Source organism: Camelus dromedarius, chromosome 8 (genome assembly GCF_036321535.1).
Source record: "Camelus dromedarius isolate mCamDro1 chromosome 8, mCamDro1.pat, whole genome shotgun sequence".
Lineage (NCBI taxonomy): Eukaryota > Metazoa > Chordata > Mammalia > Artiodactyla > Camelidae > Camelus > Camelus dromedarius.
In genome coordinates this window covers 29,743,288-29,765,077 of record NC_087443.1, presented here as the reverse complement: position 1 = coordinate 29,765,077, position 21,790 = coordinate 29,743,288, and the positions used below count along the sequence as shown (strand labels likewise).

The 21,790-nt window shown below is 42.7% G+C and overlaps 1 long non-coding RNA gene and 1 other non-coding gene across 5 annotated transcripts in view; one reads left to right on the top strand and one right to left on the bottom strand.

Moving 5' to 3' along the window:
* LOC105092438 (uncharacterized) overlaps nucleotides 1-21,790 on the top strand; it is a 138,312-nt gene that overhangs the window by 56,916 nt on the left and 59,606 nt on the right. For all 4 annotated transcript variants that reach the window (XR_010381918.1, XR_010381917.1, XR_010381916.1 and 1 more), the window contains one exon: nucleotides 5,830-5,970. This is a non-coding gene — a long non-coding RNA (uncharacterized LOC105092438). The remainder of the gene's footprint in view (nucleotides 1-5,829; nucleotides 5,971-21,790) is intronic.
* Nucleotides 16,137-16,266, bottom strand: LOC116156119 (small nucleolar RNA SNORA31). Its single transcript, XR_004139979.1, has one exon. It is a non-coding gene; the product is annotated as a small nucleolar RNA SNORA31 (small nucleolar RNA).

The following is a 21,790-nucleotide window of genomic DNA, read 5'->3' as shown; positions in this document are numbered from 1 at the left end:
CAATGTTGTCAATTTCTGGTATACTGCATAATGTTTCAGTCATACATATACATATATATATATAGTTGTTTTCATATTCTTTTTCATAATAGGTTACTACAAGATATTGAATATAGTTCCTTGTGCTGTACAGAAGAAATTTGTTGTTTATCTGTTTTATATATAGTAGTTAGTATCTGCAAATCTTGAACTCCCGATTTATCCCTTTCCACCTTGTTTCCCCCATAGTAACCGTAAGTTTGTTTTCTATGTCTGTGAGTCTGTTCTTGTTTTGTAAATAAGTTTGTTTGTGTCTTTTTGTTTAAGATTCTGCTTATGAGTGATATTATATAGTAATTTTCTTTCTCTTTCTGGCTTACTTCACTTAGAATGATGATCTCCAGGTCCATCCATGCTGCTGCAAATGGCATTATTTTGTTCTTTTTTATGGCTGAGTAGTATTCCATTGTATAAATATTACCACACTTCTTTATTCAGTCATCTGTCAGTGGACATTTTGGTTGTTTCCACATTTTGGCTATTATATACTATTCTTGAAATGAGAAAATTATAGAATGGAGAACAGATTAGTGATTAGCAGGGGCTAACGTGGGGGTAGGAGCATGAGGGAAATGAGTATGGCTATGAAAGGATAACATAAGGGATGAAAATGTTCTGTACCTTGACTGTATCTATGTGAAGATCCTGGTTATTGTGGTACACTTTTGCAAGATGTTACTATTCAGAGAAACTGGGTAAAGAGTCACATGATCACTCTGTATTATACAAAACAATGAGTTTAATTTTTAAAAACTGAGCTCTCTTAATCATCTACATGTGTATGTCAAATGTGATATTTAGAGGAAAAATATTCTTCATTTTAAAATCTATGTCATTATTGGTAGATTCTGTCTATTATTAAGGGAGATATGTTAAGATAATCCATTATGATTGGGACATGTTTATTTCTCCTTTTAGATCTGTCAGTTTCTGTTTTTTTATATTTTAAGGCTATGTTATTACATGCATATACATTTAGAATCATTCAATCCTCTTGGTTGATTGTGCTTTTGATCACTATGAAGTGTCACTCTTAATATTTTGTGATGCTTTTTTGTCTTAAAGCCTATTTTGTCTGATTTTAGTATAGTGACATCATCCTCTTTTGGTTAGTATTTGCATAGGGTTCCTCCCCTATTCTTTACTTAAAATTTTTTCTGTGTCCTTATTTTTAATGAATGTCTCTTGTTAATGACATTAATATAATCTTGTTAATATATTTGGGTTTATATCTACCATTTTATGTATTCTGTAATTATCCCACTTAATCTATATTCCTTTTTTCTCATTTCTTGCCTTCTTTTAGATTAAACAAGTATTTTTATTATTCCATTTCTTCCCTCTATTATCTTGTTATAAATTCCTTTACTATTATTTTTAGTAGTTACCTTAGAGCATTCAACACCTTTGATTTATTAAAGTCTAATATGAAATAGTACTTTTAGTACTTTTCATGTCATGTAAGGGCTTTGGAATACTTTAATTCCATTTCCCATCTCCAGTTTTTATGCTATTATTTTCATGTTTCAATTCAACATATATTTTAAAACTCACATGATATTATAATTCTTCCATTAAAACAATATTTATTTTTTCATTTGTTACAGTTAGCAGTTTGCATTTCACTGGGCGTTCTCTCCACATGTTGGTTGATTTTTTAAAAGTTTACATACAGTAAGCTTTATTCTTTGTTGTGTACTGTTCTATGGGTTTTGTCAAATGCAGAGTCATATATCCACCACCAAAAACTCTTGGTATAGAACAGTCTATCGATCACTCCCAAAATTCCTTTGTGCTGTTCCCTTATAGTCAACTCTGTTCCCAGCTCCAACCCTTAGAAATATACGTAGCTTTCTGGTCTGGCTTCTTTCACATAGCAATATGTACTTAAGATTCATTTGTGTTGTTGTGTGTATAGTTGTACTATACCTTGTTTATCCATTTGCTACCTGAAAGACATCAGGGTTGCTTCCAGTTTTGTGCAATTATGAATAAAGCTCCTATAAACATTCGCTTGTCATAAGCATACATCTTCATTTCTCTTGGATAAATATCTAGGAGTAGGATTGCTGGGTCATATGATATGTTTATGTTTAATTTTTTTTAAAGAAGCTGCCAAATTATTTTTCAAAGTGGCTTTACAATTTTGCATCTCCACCAGTTCCAATTACTCCGCATCCTCATCATCACTTGGTATTGTCAGTCAGTCTTTTTCATTTTAGCCCTTTTAATAGGTATGTAGTAGTATCTCATGATGGTTTTAATTTGGTTATCCCTAATAACTAATGCTGAACATCTTTTCACGTGGTTATTAGCCACCCATATATCTTCTTTGGTGAAGTGTGTGTTCAGAACTTTTGGCATTTTAAATATTGTGTTGCTTGTTTTTTTTTTTTTTTATTGTTGAGTTTTTAGAATTACTTATGTATTCTGTATACAAGTCTTTGTCAGAAATATGATTTAAAAATGTTTTCTTCCATGGCTTGCTTTTGAATTCTCTTAACAGTGTCTTTTGCAAAGCATGAGTTTTTAATTTTAATAAAGTTCAAATTATCATTTTTTTCTTTTGTGGATCATGCTCTTGTGGAATGTGCTCTTAGTGTCTAGAAGCTCTTTGCCTAATGTAGGGTCATGCAGATTTTCTCATGTATTTCTACCAGAAGTTTTGTAGTTTCACATTATACATTTAGGTTTATGATCCATTTAGAGTTAATTTAAAAAAACATTTTGTTTTATTGAGATATAATTCACAAACCATAAAATTCACCCTTTGAAAGTGTACAATTCAGTGATTTTTAGTATATTCACAAGGTTATGCAACCATCACCACTAATTCCAGAGCATTTCACATCGTCTGAAAAAGAAACCCCAGAACTCATTAGCAGTCACTGCCCATTGCCCCTCTGCCTTAGGCAACCACTAATCTACTTCCTGCCTCTACAGTCTTTCACTTAGCGTATTATTCTCAAGGTTCATCTGTTTTGTAGCATGTATTAGTACATCATTCCTCTTTATGGCTGAATAATGTTCCATTGGATGAATATATACATTTTATTTACCACTCATCATTCAATGGACATTTGGGTTATTTTTGGCTATTATGAACATTCACGTACAAGGTTTTGTGTGAACACATACTGTCAGTTATCTTGCATACACTTAGGAGTAGTTGAGTTAATTTTTGTATAAGGTATGAGGTATAGGTTGAGGTCTTTTTTTTTTTTTTTTTTTTTTGTATATGAACATCTAATCATTCCAGCACCATTTATTAAAATAACTATCTTTTTTCCATTGAATTGCCTTTGACTTTTATCGAAAATCAGTTGAGTCTCTTTTTAGATTGTTCTGTTCCATTGATCTATGTGTCCATCTTTTTGCTAATACCACACTGTCTTGATTACCATAGTTTTACATTAAGTCTTGAAATTAGGTAGTTTAATTCCTTCAACATTGTTCTTCCTTTTCAAAGTTGTTTTGGTCATTCTGGATTCCTGCCTCTCTCATAAACATTTTAGAATCATTTTAGCTGGTCAGTAATGATTTTAAAAATATACTGAGATTTTGGTTGGGATTGTATTGAATCTATAGATCAATGAGAGTGGTTATTATCAATTTGATTCTTTCAGTTCATAAACATGGATTATTTTTTCATTTATTTAGGTCTTTGATTTCCTTCATCAGTATTTTATAGTTTTCAAAGCACAGATCCTGCACATATCTGTTAGATTTATAACTAAGTCTTTCATTTTTAAGGGTGCTAAAGTAAATGGTATTGCTTTTAAATTTTTGAATGCAATGTTTATTGCTGTTATATAGAAATACAATACATTTCGTATATTGACCTTGTGTCCTGTGCCCTTGTTAAACTCACTTGTTATTTCTAGGAGCGCTTTTTTTTGTAGATTATTTGGAATTTTTTATATAGAAATATAATCATTTTAGTTTTATCCTTACACATGTTGACCCTCCTAGTGTTCTTCATTCCTTCCTCGATATCTTTGATTTCATCTGGGATTGTTTTCCTTCTTGTACGACTTTCTTTAGGTCTTTTTTTTTTTTTTTTTTTATGTTGGTTGGTTGGTTAAATATTTTAATTTCTGTCTGAAAATGTCTTATTTTCATTTCTTGTTAAAGAATTTTTTTTTGTAAGACATATTATTCTAAGTTGACAGTTATTTTCTTTCAAGATTTTGAAGCTTGTCCTTCATTGTTCTGGCCTCCATTATTTCTATAGAGAAGTCAATTGTTGCTATTGTTACTACTTTGAAGGTAATATTCCTTTTTTTCCCTCTGTTTTTTTAAGGTTTTTCTTTGCCTTGTCTTCCAGCAGTTTTACTCTGATGTGCCAAAGATGTGGATGTAGTTTTCTTTGTATTTATCCTGCCTGGGCTTCTTAGCATTTCTTAAATATATATAGCTTGTGGTTTTTATTTCTTTTGGAAAATTCTTAGTCAGTAATCTCTTCAAATATTGCTTTTGCTCTGTGTTCTCTCTCCTCTCCTTCTGGGACAATTACACATATTTTATGCCTTTCTACTATGTTCGTATCTTTAATTTCCTTTCCGTATTTTCTATTTTTTTCTCCCTTTGATCCAGTCTGTATGTTTTCTGTTGACCTATTTATTAGCAGGTAGGTGTCTAGTCCTCTCTTCAGCTGTGTCTGCTTTGTGATTAAACCCATCTTTCCAGTCCTTAATTTCAATTATTATATTTTTCAGTTTTAAAATTTCTATTTGACTTTTTGGGTGGATTCTAGTTCTCCACTGCAATTCTTTACTTGTAATTTTTTTTTTGGCAAATCTTTTTTTTATTGAGTTATAGTCATTTTACAATGTTGTGTCAAATTCCAGTGTACAGCACAATTTTTCAGTTATACATGAATATACATACATTCATTGTCACATTCTCTTTCGCTGTGAGCCACCACAAGATCCTGTATATATTTCCCTGTGCTACACAGTACAATCTTGTTTATCTTTTCTACATTTTGAAATCCCAGTCTGTCCCTTCTGACTCACTGTCCCCCTGGCAACCACAAGTTTGTATTCTATGTCTATGAGTCTGTTTCTGTTTCGTATATATGTTTTCTTTTTTTGATTCCGCATATGAGCGATCTCATATGGTATTTTTCTTTCTCTGTGATTTGTTTTCTTGAATGTATTGATGACAGTTATTTCAAAATTGTATCTGATAATTCCCACATATGAATCAACTATAAGTCTGCTTTTATTATTTGGTCTTTGATATTTGGTCACTTGGTCTTCTTTCCTGGTAAGTCTGGTAACTTTCGATTGAATGATGGACATTGTGGATAAAACATTATAGTGGAAATTTGAGCTTAAATGTTACCTGCCTGCAGAGGGGGTTTGCTTTTGTCTCAAGTCAGGGTCAGATCATCCTAATCTAATCTTAGACTGAGCTGGTTTAAATCTGAGTTTCAGCTTTGGGGATGGCTCATCTGTTTACATACCTGAGAAGTAAGATTAGCCCTTACTTTTAGGCTATAACTTGTCAGGTGTCCCAACTGAAAGCTGGGGATGTTTGCTAAGTTTCCTATATCTGGCATCCCAGAATTCACTTTTAAAATTCTCACTCCCAGGAGACTGCTGGATATCTACTCAGCTTCTGGGCCTCTCACATGTTTGTTTACAAAGCTGCAAACACCTGCAGGGAAAAATGTGACCAGATCTCAGGTTCACGTGAATGTACCTCTTTTATCTTGGTGACCTTGGCCTCTCAAGTCTGTGCTGCCCTGGTAACTTTTCTTTGCGTTCAAACTTGCTTTTCTAGTTGTTTTTGGCGAAGAGGCTGGTATGATACAAGCTAATCCACCGTATCCAGAGGAAAAGCAAAGAGCATGGACTTTGGAGCCAAATTTCCAGGATTCAAACCTTAACTCCATCACTTACTTGTCCTGTGATCATCAACAAGGTATTAACTTTTTTTGAGCCTCATTTTTCTAATCTCTGAAATAGTGATACTAATAGTAGCTACCTTATAGAGTTATTGTGATGATTTATCCAGTATATAGAATAACCTTCATTATTCTGGCCTCCACTGTTTCAGTTGTTGTTATTATTACTGCTTCGAAGGTAATCCCTTTTTTCCCCTGTTTTTTAAGATTTTTCTTTGAATTGTCTCTTGGCAGTTTTACTCTGATGTGCTAAAGGTGTGGGCATGGTCTTCTTTGCATTTATCTTGCCTTGGCTTCTTAGCATTTCTAACATCATATATACTTAAAAAATATATAGTATACATCCTAGAAAAGTGCCTGGAATCCAAAAAAATGCTATGTTGTTATTTGCTCTTATTATTTTTACTTGACTTGTATTGTGGAACACAATGGGGTGGCTGGTCAATGGGCCAGTGACACGTGGGTTGGTAAAAGAATTTACCAGAGATAAAGGAGGAGAATAAAAAAGGAGTTTATTAGGGTACACTGCCATAGACAATAGCAGGCCACACTGACAAGGGGTGCCTGTGTGAGCACTGAGGGCCGGTTGTTGGGGTTTTTTATAAGGTCAGGTCACAAGGTTCCTGATTGGCTTGTGCACAAGAGTCTGGTTGGTTGTAGGTGAGGTAAGAGGTTTAGGGTCCGTGAAAGGTGGTGAGGTTTGACTCTGATAAGGTGGGCTGAAACAAACCAGCCTGAGCTATTGTGAGATTAGGCATTACCTACAGCTATTAGTTTGTTAGGGCAAACATGGCCAGTAAAGAATGTACTTTATCTGTTGAGGGATCACAGGCAGACATCTGAGAGCCCAGGAATGGGGATCGTTGGACTTTGAAGGATGTCAGTTGGCTTGACAACTTGGTCTTCTTTCCAATCGGTGTGGTTTTTTTATATAAGTATATTCAGTTTACAATGTTTTGTCAATTTCTGGTGTACAGCATGATGCTGCAGTCATACATGAACATACATAGGTTCGTTTTCATATTCTTTTTCACCGTAAGTTACTACAAGATATTGAATATAGTTCCCTGTGCTTTACAGTATGAACTTGTTGTTTATCGGATTTTGTGGGAATCCTGTATTTCGAAGTGAGAAACACTCAGCCAGAGTTTAGTAGGTGTTCTGTGCGATTCAGTAGGTTTGTAGACGTAATTCTTGGTGTATTTGTGGGAGAGGGCGAGCTGTGTCTCTCTACTCCGCCATCTTGGCACCTCCCTCGGGAATTGACTCTTTAGGTAGCCAAAAGTGCTGTCTTAAACACACACACACGCACACGCACACACACACACACAAACAGGATGAAATGATAGTGACAGGGAGGATTTGCTGCCTGACAGCATGAGCCAACCAGCTGTATTTCTCCTGAGCCAACAGGATGGTGGGTTCTGAGACTCTGTGATTCAGGATGCTTTCCTGGGCTACCTCTCTGTGTAGACAGGGAGCAAGAACAAGTGACATGAGGTTTAAGATAATAGTAATTGCATATACTTCAGGGAAACAGGTCTTTCAGCTCTAGTGATGGGAGTATAAATTGGTTCAATTTTTCTTGAGGCACATGGGCAGTGTGAATCAAAAGTCTTACAAATATTCCTACACTTTGACCCAGCAATTCCACGTCTAGGAGTATGTTCTAAGGAGATAGTTGGATGGGGGCACAAAGATCTATGTATATTGACATTCATTATAATTTTGTTCACAATAGTGAACTGAAAACAACCAAAACGCCCAGCAGTTAGGCATTAGAGAATAACTAGGGGTACCTTCATGGAACACTATGCAGCTATTAAAAAGGGCACTACTACTCCTTCATATTTATTGAAGTGGAGAGAGGTTTATAATATTTTAAGTAAGAAAAGCAGGTCCTAGAACTACATTCACTGTGCATTCACTGTGATCCTATTTTATTTATTTCAGTAAATTTTTTTTCTCCCTGACCTTTACTGAAGATGACTTCATGCTAAGACTGCATCATGTGGGTGGCCCCATTTTACACAGATTACTGCCACAGAGTAGCTTATTACTACCAATAATTTACTTCATATAAATTACTTTGGATAGTGTCTGACATATAGTAGGTACATAGAGGTAGAAAAAGTAAATATTTCCTTCAGAAAGTCTCCTAAACTGTTAAAGAGAGTATCTCTGTGGAATGGTTTAGCATTTTGATAGAATAGAAAGAATGATACAAAAATTGGCAAAATTTGGTGGCCAGAAAGCATGTAGTTGGTATGATCTTAATTTTGAAAAACACTGTACATGCCCCCAGAAGGAAAGTCTGTAAGGATATAAACAAAAATGTTAACAGTGTTTAAGAAATGTTGGATTATGAATGATTTTTATGTCCCTCCCTTTTTTTTGCTTTAATACACCCAACTTCATGTGATGAAACAGACTGGCTTTATTACTGTATTTCTCTTCACTCAAAGTCTTAAAAAAGCAGACTTTACTTACTGATATAAAATAAAACAATAACTTGTTGGTTGGCTGAGAATTGCTAGAAATTAATAAATAGTTTGGAAATTATTTAGTAAATTCTAATTACTTAGCAAAAGTAATTAAAATATTTATAAGCGAACACCCATAAAACACCACCAAGCAAATACATTACTCAATAAATGGTTTAATTAGTATTTCATTACTGGAAATTAATCTCAGTAACCAAACATTACTACAAATTACATGTAGGATGGACAACTTATTTTACCGCTATTAATGATTTCAATTACGAAGTTTGTGCGAGTCTAATTCCTTCCCGCGTCTCCCGCCCTCCCCCTGCACCCACCCAGGCGAGTTCCCGCACACCAGGCAGAGTTAGGATGCTTGGGGCTGGTCTGACACCTTCCACATGGTTGGAAGTCCCAGATTAACAGTTTCCCTCAGCTTATTTCCCAGTTGTCTTACTGAAATACTAGCCCTGGGTGCCTCTTAATCAGCTGGAATCAGACTCCAGGGGCTGGTGGGCTTCTTACCACAGATATACTCTCCTCTGGAGCCTTCTAAATCACTTGGCTGCAAGGCTCGTCTCTTTCCCCATGTCTGTGCCAAGGCCTTTCTGGCACCAGTTTGCAATCCTGGTTCAGCTCTCAGGTTGGGCTGGTGGGAGCTGGGCCAGGCTACTGCTAAAGTTATAAAAGGACATCTCCTTGCAGATTAGAAAAAAGGAATCCTTTCCTCCAGACAGATGCAGTCTCACGCGAGGGTGGATTTCAGCCCCAACCTCCTTTCGCAGGTTCCCCAGGGAACAGACTCTGAGCCTTGAGATTTGCGTGCAGGACTCTTACTGAGGAGTGCTCTCAGGAACAACCCCCTTAAGGGAGGGACGGAAGTAAGACTGGGTAGAGGGACAAGTTGGACGACAACCTCACGGGAAGCTCTAAAGCTTCAAAATGCCCTGGATTGAGGCAAGGAGGTGGGCAGGTCTTTGTCATGTCAAATGAGCAGACAGCAGATCAGACATCACTCTGGGGAGTGACTTGCCTCTCTTTGGCTGAGGATGTCCTGGAGAGAGACTCAGCTGCCAGCCATTAACTCTTCAACACTCCCAGCATCTAGAGGAATGAATGTCTTGGTTCTGAGGGAGGAAAATGGGCAGCACACCAGCATCCACTGTAGTCCCCTTGTGTCGTGGACAACCTGAGCAACCACACGTAAAAGCCCTTCTGGGGATGGGCTGAGGCCATGAGTTGAATGGGTGTGAGTTGTCCCATTGTTCTCCATTGTTTTGCTGAGGCTAGGAGGAGTCTTGCTTCTGGAGTTAGGGTGGGTCCTCACTTAGGTACCAGCTGGGATTTATGCCTGGACTGTAAGCTCCATGAGGGCAGGTCCGTGTGTCATGGTATTTCCCAGAACTTAGCACAGTTCATGGCTCCATTAATGTTTGCTGATTAAACCTATAGTAGTAGAGACAAACTCAAATGCATTAATATAAGCTACGTCACACTTGATGAAGGGAAATACATAGCCTCTGATCTTGGAAGGGTCAGGGGAAACTTCCTCCAAGAAATGACACTTGAGCTGAGACCCAAGGGATGGGTAAGAGTGAGCCAGGCAGAGTGGGGTGGGGGCAGGGGGCTTCCCAAACCTCATAAGATACGTGTTTACCTTGGCCACCTCCTGAGCGTGTCTTAGGGTAGGGCTGGGAGGCACACAGAGAAGACCTCAGCTATCACACTCACTGAATTTCTTCTGTTATCTGTTGCTGAAATGTATCCTTTGTCCTTATTACAGCCTTATCTTGTATAAGATTCATGTGTCAGAGAGCTTTTTGACCCTCTGTCAGGCCGAGGCAGCATGAATGTGCCTGAACCTGGAAGGTGTTTTCTGGAATGAGAGATACAGGCATGGTGTCACAGCTGGAGGTGGGGGTGCAGGTCACCCTGGGCCGCCCCTGGGGCATCACACATGGGGATGTCCTGTGTTGTGGAGGAGCCGAGGCTGGAAACAGCTGGGCTGCACCATATCTAAACTCTTCCTTCCTATTTGTTCTCAATCTGGGTCCCGCCCCTGCTTTCGCCATCCAGGCCTGTCTCCAGATTCCTCACTGCCCCAGAACCACATTCTGCTCATTTCTCTTCCACTCCTGCGTATGCATCCTCCTCTTTCTCCAGGACCATCACTCCACTCAGATGACCCACCCATAGCCCCTCCAGGGAACACCAGTCAGCGACTCCAGGTCATGCTGAACTCACCCCTTTCTGTGTTTCTATAGCCTTTAGCTGTAGATTCTTTAGGGTAGAGGCTGGTTCCAAAATCCTGGGCTTGCTATTATGCTTGGTGGAGAGCAAGGAGGTAGCGGGAGGCTGGGGGACAGGAGAAGCCCTGAAGGAAGACCCAGTATGCCCGTCCCTGCCATGACACCCTGGTTGACACCAAGCAGTGTGAGCAACAGCTGGGACGACATCTGCCAGGTGTGCTGTGAGCGGTGCTGCGGCCTGGCTTCTGCTGGTGGTGGCAATGGCAGGATGGAGAGGGAGGGAGGAAGATGGAAAGTTCATGTTTATCACGTCTGGGACTTTGCCTGCCTCATCCTTAATCAGCCTACAGCTAATTAGCTGCCTCCCCCCAGCTGATAGAACACCATTAATCACCACCGGAGAAGGCTGAGGTCAGCGGGCCTTCCGCTGGGAGATTCCCGGCTCCTTGGGCGGGCTCTTCTTGCCTGGGGCACTGAGAGGGTGCGGGAGCTCCTCTGGGGTTGTGGGAGGGGGCCCCGTGCCACCTGGGGTGATTGTAGGAAGAAAGGTGTAGCATCTTCCTCTTTGCTTTAACATTCTGAGATTTTGCTTGTGGTGACAGTGTCAGCCTCAGACAGAAGGCTCACTTTCCCAGACCTGCAGCCATGTGTCACAGTTCAGACCAGTGGGAAATAAGCTGAAACCTTTTGGGGGCTGTTAGGAAGGCTTTTCCTTTGCTGATAAAAGGTGTTGGATGCTGCTGGTACTGCCCCTTCTTGCCCTTTCTCCTTTCTGGCTTGAATTCAGACTTGAAGGCAGCCATCAGCCTCTATGAGGGAAAGACCAAGAGAATGGTCATGACGCCAGCCGTGAGCTGATAATCCAGTGCCAGTAACTGTCCTACCTCCAGAATTCTGTCAGCTGAAAATAATAAATCTCTATTTGTTTAGTCCACCATAGGTTGGTATTCTGTTACCTGCAACTGAATACACTTCTAACTAATACACAGGGGAGCTCTGGATGATGCTAGCTTGACTGCAGAGAGCAACATGGTGTTGCCAGAGAACAGGTCCTTGCCTCACACAGGAAAGAATTTCAGAGCGAGGCATAGTGAAGAGAAAGCAAGTTTATTTAGAGAGATACACACTCCATACAGAGTGTGGTCTATCTCAGAAGGCAAGAGAGAGAGTGACTATAAGGTTGTTACTCAGAAGGGAGAGCAGATTAGGAGATACACACTCTGTAAGCAGGGTGCGGGCCATCTCAAAGGGCAAGAGGGAGAGAGGCTGAGTGGTATGGGGCTGTTTACTTTAAAGTAAGTAGATACACACTCCGTAGACAGAGTGTGGGCTGTCTCAGAAGGCAAGAGAGAGAGTGACCATGAGGTATGAGGTTGGTACTTTTTATGGGCTCAGTAATTTCATATGCAAGTAGGAAGATTATTCCAACTATGTTGGGAAAGGGGCAGAGATTTCCAGGAATTAGCCCCCCTTGCCCATTTTTTTGCCCTTTTATGGTCAGCCTAGGAACTGTCATGGCACCTGTGGGTGTGTCATGAGGCTCAAGGTCTACTAGAAGTCAAGTCTTCCACCATCTTGGTTCTAACCAGTTTGTCCTGTCCTTAGTTGCTGTGTCATTCCTTCAGTGGCTATGCCTCACCTCCTTCCCTCTTGTCCCAGTGGTGCCCAGAATAATCCAGACATTCCTGGGCCTCAGCAGCCAGTAGGCACAGGTGAGGTTACAGTACCCAAATGCCACCAGCTCTGCCCCCTCCTCCAGTCCTTCATCCGTCTCTTAAAGTCTCATTCTCTGACCCTTTTTAGCCACTTATATCATTAAGAAAGTATCTGGATGTGACATTGGTGTATCAGTCATGTTAAGCTCTGTGAAATGGAGTGCCTGGTAAGTCAAACTAGATTTTTTGGCAAATAAGTAACGCCTCTTCTCTTGGTAATGCATCATTTAGGTAAGGAGGCAAACATATTGCTTTGGGAAAAGGGTGCATTAAGTAATATTGTGATTCTAAGGTTTTAAAGAGCTGGTCACAGAGGTGGGATATTTGCACATGGGAAGACTGAGGTCACGTTCCTGACTAACTCTTCCCTTTTGGGCTTTAAGATGACTAGAGCCTTTCTGGTGAACTGAGTTGGGCCTCTCGAGATCCTTTGGTAAGAAAGCATAGAAAGGACCCCACAGGAGAACCTCACCATCAGGAAATGGGAAACTGAATAGGTGAACCAAGCTAATACCAGTCTTAGATGCTTGTTAGGGAGGTTGGTACCCACCAAGCAGCTGGCAGGGCCAAGACCTTCTGACCCAGACACTCTGGTGGAGGTCATGCTGCGGGAGCAATGGCTGCACGTTAGAGTGTGAAATAAAAGAGCTGTAGCCTAGAGCCCAAATGTGGGGCCCTGCTGTGTGTGTCCAATGTTGGATCAGCAAAGGCGGCACTGAGCCGTAGATGTGGAGGTGCCCAACTATGCAGGACCAGTTTTCAACAGCGACCCCTTGTGGAAGCAGGCTGGTAAGACTGTTCAGTTCTGTCTCCTGCTGGCTTTTAAAGACAGGGCAGACCCTGATGCACTGAGTAAGCCACTCCAGTCCTTGGGCAGCTTGGGAAAGGGAGGGGAGGAAGAACTTGAGAGCAGAGAGGTAGTACAGCGCAGTGATTAGGAGGAAGGACTCTGGAGTCAGACTGCTCAGTTCAAGGTTCTGCTTTCCTGCTTCCCTGGCTGGGCTTCATGGGCTGCAGGCCTGTACAGTCTTACAGGGCCTGCCGTCAACAGATCCCATCCTGGGCTTAATGCTTGGTGTCTTGAAAGTCTTCATAATTTTTTAATAAGGACACCCTCCCCCCCTCCATTTTCACTTTGCTCAGGCCCCTGCCAGTTATGTAGCCAGTCCTGCTTGGGCAAATTACTTCTCTATGCCACAATTTCCCCAGCTGTAAAATGGGTTAAAAAAAAAAACATGCCTCAGAGAGTTGTTGTAAGCATTAAATGTGTTATATTCATCAAGTCCTTAGCACAGGGTCGGGCATGTAGTAAGCTCTATGTAAGTGTTAGCTACTGTCATCGTTCCTGTTAATTTAGGCCGATGAGGACTCCAGCAGTTAATCTGCAAAACACAGACATGAGTTTGTTTGTGTCTCCAGCTAGTGAAGCAGATCAGATCAAGCACATGGGGAAACAATGCAAAGAGAGGAAAATGTGACCCCTGGACTTACTTCTCATACAAGATGAGATGCCTCATTAAGCCCACATCCATCTGGACCCACAGGGATGACAAGAGAGGAGAAGGCCGGGGCCTGAGAAGTGTGGAGTCAAGGCCAAGTGTGGAGTCAGCCGGCTTGGCTTGGAGGGGCAGGCTGGGGCACCTCCGGAAGCAGCCTGTCTCCTTCCCACGGGGTCAGGCTGAGGGGCAGGCTGTCGTCAGACGCAGGTCCTGCTGCCCCTCCTCTCGGATGAGACACGCTGTCAGGGAAGGATGGCCCAGCCTCAGCCTCCCCTCCAGCCTGGGCTCGTCTTACACTTACAGACCCAGATCAGAGGATAGGATGCTGTGAAGTGCCCAGCTCACTGAAAGTGCTCAGCTTAATGAATCCTCCAAAAGTGAACACCCTCAGTTTGAGAAGCAGACCATGCCCACAAGTCAGGAAGCTCCCAGCCGTGCGTTGCTCCCAGTCACTCCCTCCTCCCCCCGTCAACCACTCTCCTGAATATTATTTTTTTTAACATTAGATTTCAATTTTCCAAATTTTTTGTTTTGAAAACATTTTAATTTACAAACTAAATTGGAATAATAGAATAGGAGCACCCATCTACTCACTGAGATATACCAATTGTTAACATTTTGCTACATATTCTCTGTCTGTCTGTCTCGCTGTCTCTCTTTTTTCTCCCCCATCCCCATAGACACAATTTTCTGAGCCACTTGAGAGTTATTTGCTGGCATTGCGACACTTTATCCCCAAATATCTCAGCACACATCCTAAGAACAAGAGCATTTATATAGTGCAATTGTCACAATAAAGAAATTTAACATGGCTACAATATCATTATATAATGTACAGTTGATATTCATATCTTCCAATTACCCAATAATATTATATGATTACATGTATATAATTATATAATCATATTATATAATCATAATTGTATGTATAATTCTATAATATATATAAATCTATAATCCAAACCATTTGCATTTAGTTGTATTTCTCTTTCATCTTCTTTAATCTAGAATGGCTCCTCTTTTTTATTTTCTTTTGTCTTGATAATTGACATTTTTTTGAGAGTACAGGCAGGTTTTCTAGAATATCTCTGAGTTTGGATTTGTCAGATTATTTCCTAATGTTCCAATATGCATCCTCACAGCCAGTTCAGCCTACTGTTGGTGATGACTCATCCCACTGGAAGGAGACCTGAGGCTGTGCTTTGTAGGGCTGGGACTGCATTATATTCTCTGATGAATTCCAAGCTTAGCCAGGGCCAAACCCAGAGCAAGGGTCCAAAATTTTTTATTGAATAAATGAATGAATGATTGTTTTATAGACAAAGATTACCATGCAGTCCATGGACCACTGGCATCAAAATCACCCAGAAAGCTTGTCAGAAATACATTTCCATGGGCCCCACTGCCAGCCCCCAAACCTGCATCTCTGTTGATGGGACCTGAGGATCTCTATGTTAGTCAGGTTTTCCTAATATCCTGATAGGAAAGATTAAATGAAAAAAGCACGTTTCAGAACGGTGTGTGCATAATTCTGTATGTCTCTTTCTCTGTATTTTAAGATTATGAATCATATATAGAATTACAGTTTCGGGAAGGATGTTAGAACTGTTAACAATAGTTACCTCTCAGGAGTGGAGCTGGGGGCCTGGAGAAGGAGAGGAGGACTTTACCTTTTCCTGCTGCACCTTAGAAATGACACAAGCGATCACTTAATACATTCTTTTGTGTAAAAAATTAAACCCTACAGATAAGTAAAGTAATTAAATAACTTATTACCCAAACTGAGCACCTGTGAGAGTGAAAGACAGTACTGTTATTAGTTACATCAGCAACAGATAAAACAGAGGCCATTCTGGGCAAACCTGGACAAGTGGTCACCCTGCCCAGGACAAAGTCCCCTTTGATCACCTCCCATCCTGCTTATGGCCACCCCCAATCCCGGGTAACCACTGTAACCAGTTTGATGCATATTTTACAGACCCTTTTAGTACAATATGTAGCCATTGAAAGCACCTGTCTGAGAGTTTCTCTTTTTATGTAATCGATATCACACTAAGTATATCAACATGCAGGTTGGTTTTTTTCACTCCACATTCTCTGTCTTGGAGATATAGCCATGTCCAGCCCACGTGGGTCTCCTTCATTCCTTTTAACTGCTGTAGAGCATTCCACATGTGAGTTTTTTCCCATTCTTTTGTCGATGGATGTTCAGGTTCTTTCCAATTCTTTTTTTCCCTCCCTGTATTCCCCCATTCAATCTAGGCTTTCACAGTCAGACAGAAAGTCCAAGGATACTTTTTTCTTGCATCTGTGGTGGAAACCTTAGCAGCAGACAGTATGTGCTCCAGGCCTGGCAAATTGATGCATGTTTCCAGTGCTTTCGAATGACTAACCATGCAAATGATCACGATGACAGTGATACTGTCCCAACAGTGGAACAATCTAGCCTTCATCAGAAGTCAGTCTAAAGCTAAAAAAATTCTCAGAGGATGAGATTTTTGAGGAGTGCCTGGGTTTATAAGCAAGGTCCCACACCAGGCCTGAGGATCCTCCAGTTTCCCTGTTCAGGGTAGGTATGGGGGTTCAGAGATACAGCTCTCCCCAGCTTCACCATCAGAGACTCAGAACGCCCTTGGCCTCTCCAGACCGTGCCTGCAGTTGAGGTCCAGCAGAACTCCCGTCCCCAGGCCTGACTCCTGCCTCACTGCTCATCCTCTTCTCCACTTGCCTCTACTGTTCACGAGGCTCTTTCATTCACCTGGGGTGACGCTAGCTATGGCGGAAAGAGCCAGACAGACTGTTCAAGTCCCTGTTCCACCACTGACCGGCTGTGTGACCCGGAGTGCATCGCTTTCCCTCTGTGGGTCTCCAGGTCTTCATTTGTGGAATGGGGCAATATTATCCACCTCCTGGGCTTTGGAGTGCTTAGGTGGAATAACAGAACAAGTCATGTACATGCCCGGGTCACCACCAAGAGGTGGTGGTCATTTCTGTAAGTGGTCGTTTCAGTCCCCTTTCCCTTGTCCACCACGACTTTGTGTGGATTAGTGTCACTGCGAAATTGAAAGGCCTGTAGGTGCTCCTGAGGACGGAGATTGTATCATCTCCTGCTTTGGTACCATCTGTGCCCCTTTCAGGTCCTGGCATAGATTTGGGGCACACTTTGATGTCCAAGAGGGAGGGGGCAATGCAAGGAGGCTGTCTTTATTCAGGGTCCTGGGAGGCTATCCAGAGAAAGACAGAGAAACAGGGCCCTGCCCCTCGGATAGATACTTGGCTTGTGGGGTTTTTCAGTCTGATGGGGTATTTGTTCCTAATTCTGGCATCTCCTGTTTGATGGAAGAGACCTCCTCTGCCTCCAGGGGACTTCCTAGTTTGATGGGAGGGATGTGGTCAGTACTCCCTGAAGCGCCTAGCCTGATAAGGGAGACATGTGATCAATTCTCAGGGCAGTTTCCGGACTGATGGAGGAGATATACATCTGGGGAGCCTTCCTGACCGTCATTGAAGGTTTCCATTTTGCATGAACCTTTCTTACAGCATCCTTTCCTTACATGTACATGCGTGCTGCTCTCTCTACTGGACTGTGAGTTTCATGGAGGTAGAATTGATATCTTATCTTTGGGATCTTTTGTCCCAGCTTGTTCCTGGGCATCCTGAGGGACACGTGAAGATTGGTCACGTTCTCAGGGGCTCCCAAGAGTCAGGTTCTCAAGGGGCCAGCAAAGCAATCCAGAGAATGAGAGTGAGTCATCAGAGGAGGGGATGGAGAGGGGTAGCCTGGGACTGGGGCCTGCCCTCCCACCCTCTCTCCACTCCCTTCTGAAAGCCACTGCAGCTCCATCTGTGGCATCTCAGAGGAGCACCCCCCTAACTTCTCTCCCCAGGGGAGCTGGGTGCTGAGGTGGGCACCTCTGTCTGGGTAGGAGAGGAGACACATCAGACCCGGAGCTGGCAGGCAAGTCAGAACTGCTGGTTAAGTGGCTTTAAAGTAATGGCCATTTATAAGTTAATGAAAGAGAAAATAGGCACATTATACATACAGATTTGTCCTTAATGAGGGGAAAAGGCATTGTTTACTGATGTTCAGTTCTAATTATCCACGCACAAGGCTAGCTTTTCTCCCGCAGTGCCTTGTGCTCCGATTCTGCTCTTTTCCACCAAGTTCCTTTTACCCCTTCAGTGCCCAGCTGGGCACCAACTCAACCCTCAAAGCATCAGTTTCCAGCTCTGCCTGAGGAGCCAGTTCCTGAGTCTGTAGGGCCTTTGACTCCGAGACTCCTGGCAGCTGCTTGTGTCCTCTGCTCTCTTCAGCTGGTTGGCCAGGTGGAGGACAAGGCCGCCAGTGCCCTCAGGGCAGCCTCCATTGGAGGGAGGCAGAGCTCGAGGATGACTGCTTTTCTGTGGACTGGACTGCAGGGTAGCAGGAAGGACCCAAGAGTGGAGACCGATGGAAGGTGGGCTGCCTGCCGGGGACTCCCCAGGAGGCAAGGGCTCAGGAGCACCACCTGCCAATCCCATCCTTTATGGTTTCTGTGAAACTGTCAAGAAAGGAGAAGAGGGAGGGTATTGCTCAGTGGTAGAGCCTGCTCAGCATGCACAAGGTCCTGGGTTCAGTCCCCAACACCTCCATTAAAAACAAACAAACAAACAAACAAACAAACCTGATTACCTCCCCCGAAATAAAAATAAATAAATAAATATAAGAAGGAAGGGGGCTCCACTGGGAAAGGTCAACAGCAAGGTACATCCCAAGGGGCACCTCCCTGAAGCCACTGCTGAGGTTGCATTTCATCCATTTCTCACTTTAGCATCTGCACACATGAGGTGGCTCTGGGATAAACAGATAACCGGCCACTGCCCCATAGGCTCTTCTTTTACCCCCAGGTACTGGCCCTGATCTCAGCCTGCTAGATGCTGCTTATCCTCAGTGGGGAAATGAATTAGCAGTCGGGATGAGGGTGGGACGTGCATGACTACTACCGGAGTGAGGTCACAAAGCCTGCTCTGCTGGGGAAGTGGGTGAGGAGAGAGGAAGCTGAAGGACTTACACATGGGCGGGCGGTGAGGTGGGGAGATGGCTCGGTCAATGGCATACCCTCATCATCAGGGGCACACTTGAGCTGCCTTGAGGAGCCCAGCCTGGGAGGGAAGGTGGCTCTCCCTTGAACTTTCTGGGTAAGTCACAGGCAGTAGTTGCTCATGCTGAGTGGGCCTTCACCGCTCTGCCCAGGGGTGGGGCCAGGAAAGCGTGACTCAGGCTCCTTACAGGTTGTTACACTGGACAGGAATACACGCAGTGACCCTGCAGCATGATTCTGAGGGTTTGATGGGAGGACTTCGTGATTGATTGAATGGGCTGTTGAACAACTTTAGACCAATATGTTAAAAAATGTAGATAAAATGGACAAAGTCCTAGAAAAACACAAATGACCCAAACTGACAAAAGGATAGAAGGCCTAAATCATCCTATAACTATGGAAGTATCTGAATCCTTAACTACAGATGTCCTCACAGAGGAAACTCCAGGCTCCAACAGCACCCCTTCCTGTGACAGTTACCAGGCATTTGCTTCTATTAATAAAGCTAGGACTTCAATCCGCAATCACCTCCTTATGCCTGTTTTCTATACATTAAGACCTGGAAAGAGAAGAATTATGTTTTAATCCTCCTTCCTACCCTCAACCCAGAAGAAATGTCCTGCAGCATCTTTTTTCATAAGCACCTCCTACTTATTTGCAGGTTTGAGTGGGCAACCAGAGGGCCTTTTATGAGAACATGTATTAAGGGTCTATGTGCCAGGCAGGTTGCCTCTGTTGATAGTATTTAATCTACACAAGCATCCTGCAAGATGACTTTATCTTCATCTGAGGTTCAGAGAAGTGGACTGACTTGTCCAAGTCGCAGGGTCAGTGCAAGGCCACCTGACTGCAAAGGCTGTTCCTGGCCCACTGGATCACAGTGCTGCCAGAACCAGGCTGCCCCTTCCTCAGGGAAAGGCAGGTCATGACTGAGTCCTCTCCCCACCCCACATACCAGCCCCCATCCCCAGCTCTCAGCATCTAGGTCTGTGTTCCAGGTCCCTCCCACCCTGATTCCAGTGCTTGAGACTTTCTTCAGAGGACCAATGACCCTCTTACAAAGCAGCCCCTAGGACTGAACCCAGCACTGAAAGGCATGGTTGGCTATTCTGGTTATCTATTGCTCGGTTAAAAATTACCCCAAACTTAGGGGTGTGAAACAATTACTTATTATGCTTATAGACACTGTGGATCAGGAGTTCAGATCGGGTACAGCAAGGATGCTTGGAATCTTCTCCATGATGTATGAGCCTCAGCTGGGAGATTCAAAGGTTGCAGGTTCGGGGCTGGGAACATTCCCTCTTATGTCCGATGGCTGGTGCTGGCTGTTGGCTGCAACCTTTGCTGGGACTCTACATGTGGGCTCCCAAGGTAGCTGTGGCTTCCCCACAGTATGGTAGCTAGATTCTCATGAGAGGGAGCCAGGTGAAAGCATAGTGCCTTTTATACCTAGCTTTGTTAGTTTTGCAGCATCATGTCTGCAACATTTTATTTGTTAAGTTGCCACAAAGCCCTGCCTGATTTCAAGGGGAGGAGAAATGGACTCCACTTCTTGAGGGGAGAGGTCAAGGTTCTAGAAGAGCAGATGGGACTGGAAATATTACTGTGGTCATTTTCGGAAAATACACTGTGCCTCCTGGGCCCGGCTTAGAGGAAGCTCTCCAACCAGGAGGACCTGAGAGGTGCCTATGATTTCCAACATGATTCATTCACTCAGCACAGTGTTCACCATGTGCCAGGGGCTGCCGCCCTGACTGGCCCCCACCTGCACAGCCTTTCAGCCCCAACCCAAGTACTTCTCCTGAGGTCCTGAGAGGTTTGATCCAGATGAGGGAACTCTGGGCTTAATTCTCTCCATCCTTCTGGGAAACATTGTTCTGGGTCACTGTGGCTACAGCCAGAGAATAATTTCTCCCTCTGGGGGCTGCTGATGAACTGAGGTTTTATACTTCCATTTCTGAACAAGAAGACATATTAAACAGTTTCTATTTATTGAAGAAAATAATAATAAGTTGTTTTTTTGCTTATATGTAGCTCTTATTTTTGTGGCCTCCATGTAATAAGTGGTTCCTCAGTAGGAAGGAGGCTCCTGCCCTTGGGTGAGATTCAGAAGTGGGAGACTCCATTTGTGAATTAGGTCCCTGGTGTGTAGAGGATGAAGCTGGTACAGTTCCTCTAACCCTTTTCTTTAGCACTGAGTATGGCTAGTATTACCGGTTCACTAGCTGTCACCCTGGAAAATGTGATGATCGGGTCATGACAAGTTGAGGTATAGCCAGTATAATAATCAGAGTAATAACCAAAATGTGTCATACTCCAGACTCTGGGCTGAGCATTTTATACACTGTCCCATTTAATCCTCTTAACAGTACTCTGAAAAAGGTACTAAAATTGTTTTCACAGATGAGGAAACTAACTTACTAAGGTTCAGAGAAGTTAAGTAATTTTCCTAAGGATACACAGCTAGGAAATGGTAGAACTGGGTTTTGAATCTAGACCGTGGACTCCAGAGTCTGTTCTCTTAATGCTGGGCTGCTGTGCCATGCAGGTAGTAGGCCTGGTAGCTTAAGGGAGGGGCAGGAATCAGAGTACAGTAGGCTGGGTGTTGGGTCTCTCTTGGTTGGGTACCAAAGACTCATTCTGATGCCTCAGTTTGCTCATCCTTAAGTGGGGATAATACCTACCTGAGTGTGTTATGTAAAGCACCAGTACAGGACTCCAGACCCAGTGAGTGACCAGTGTGTGGCTGGGGATCCCTCTTCCCTTTCTCCTTCTTCCATCATTTACTTGAGTTGCCCCTTAGAGTGGGC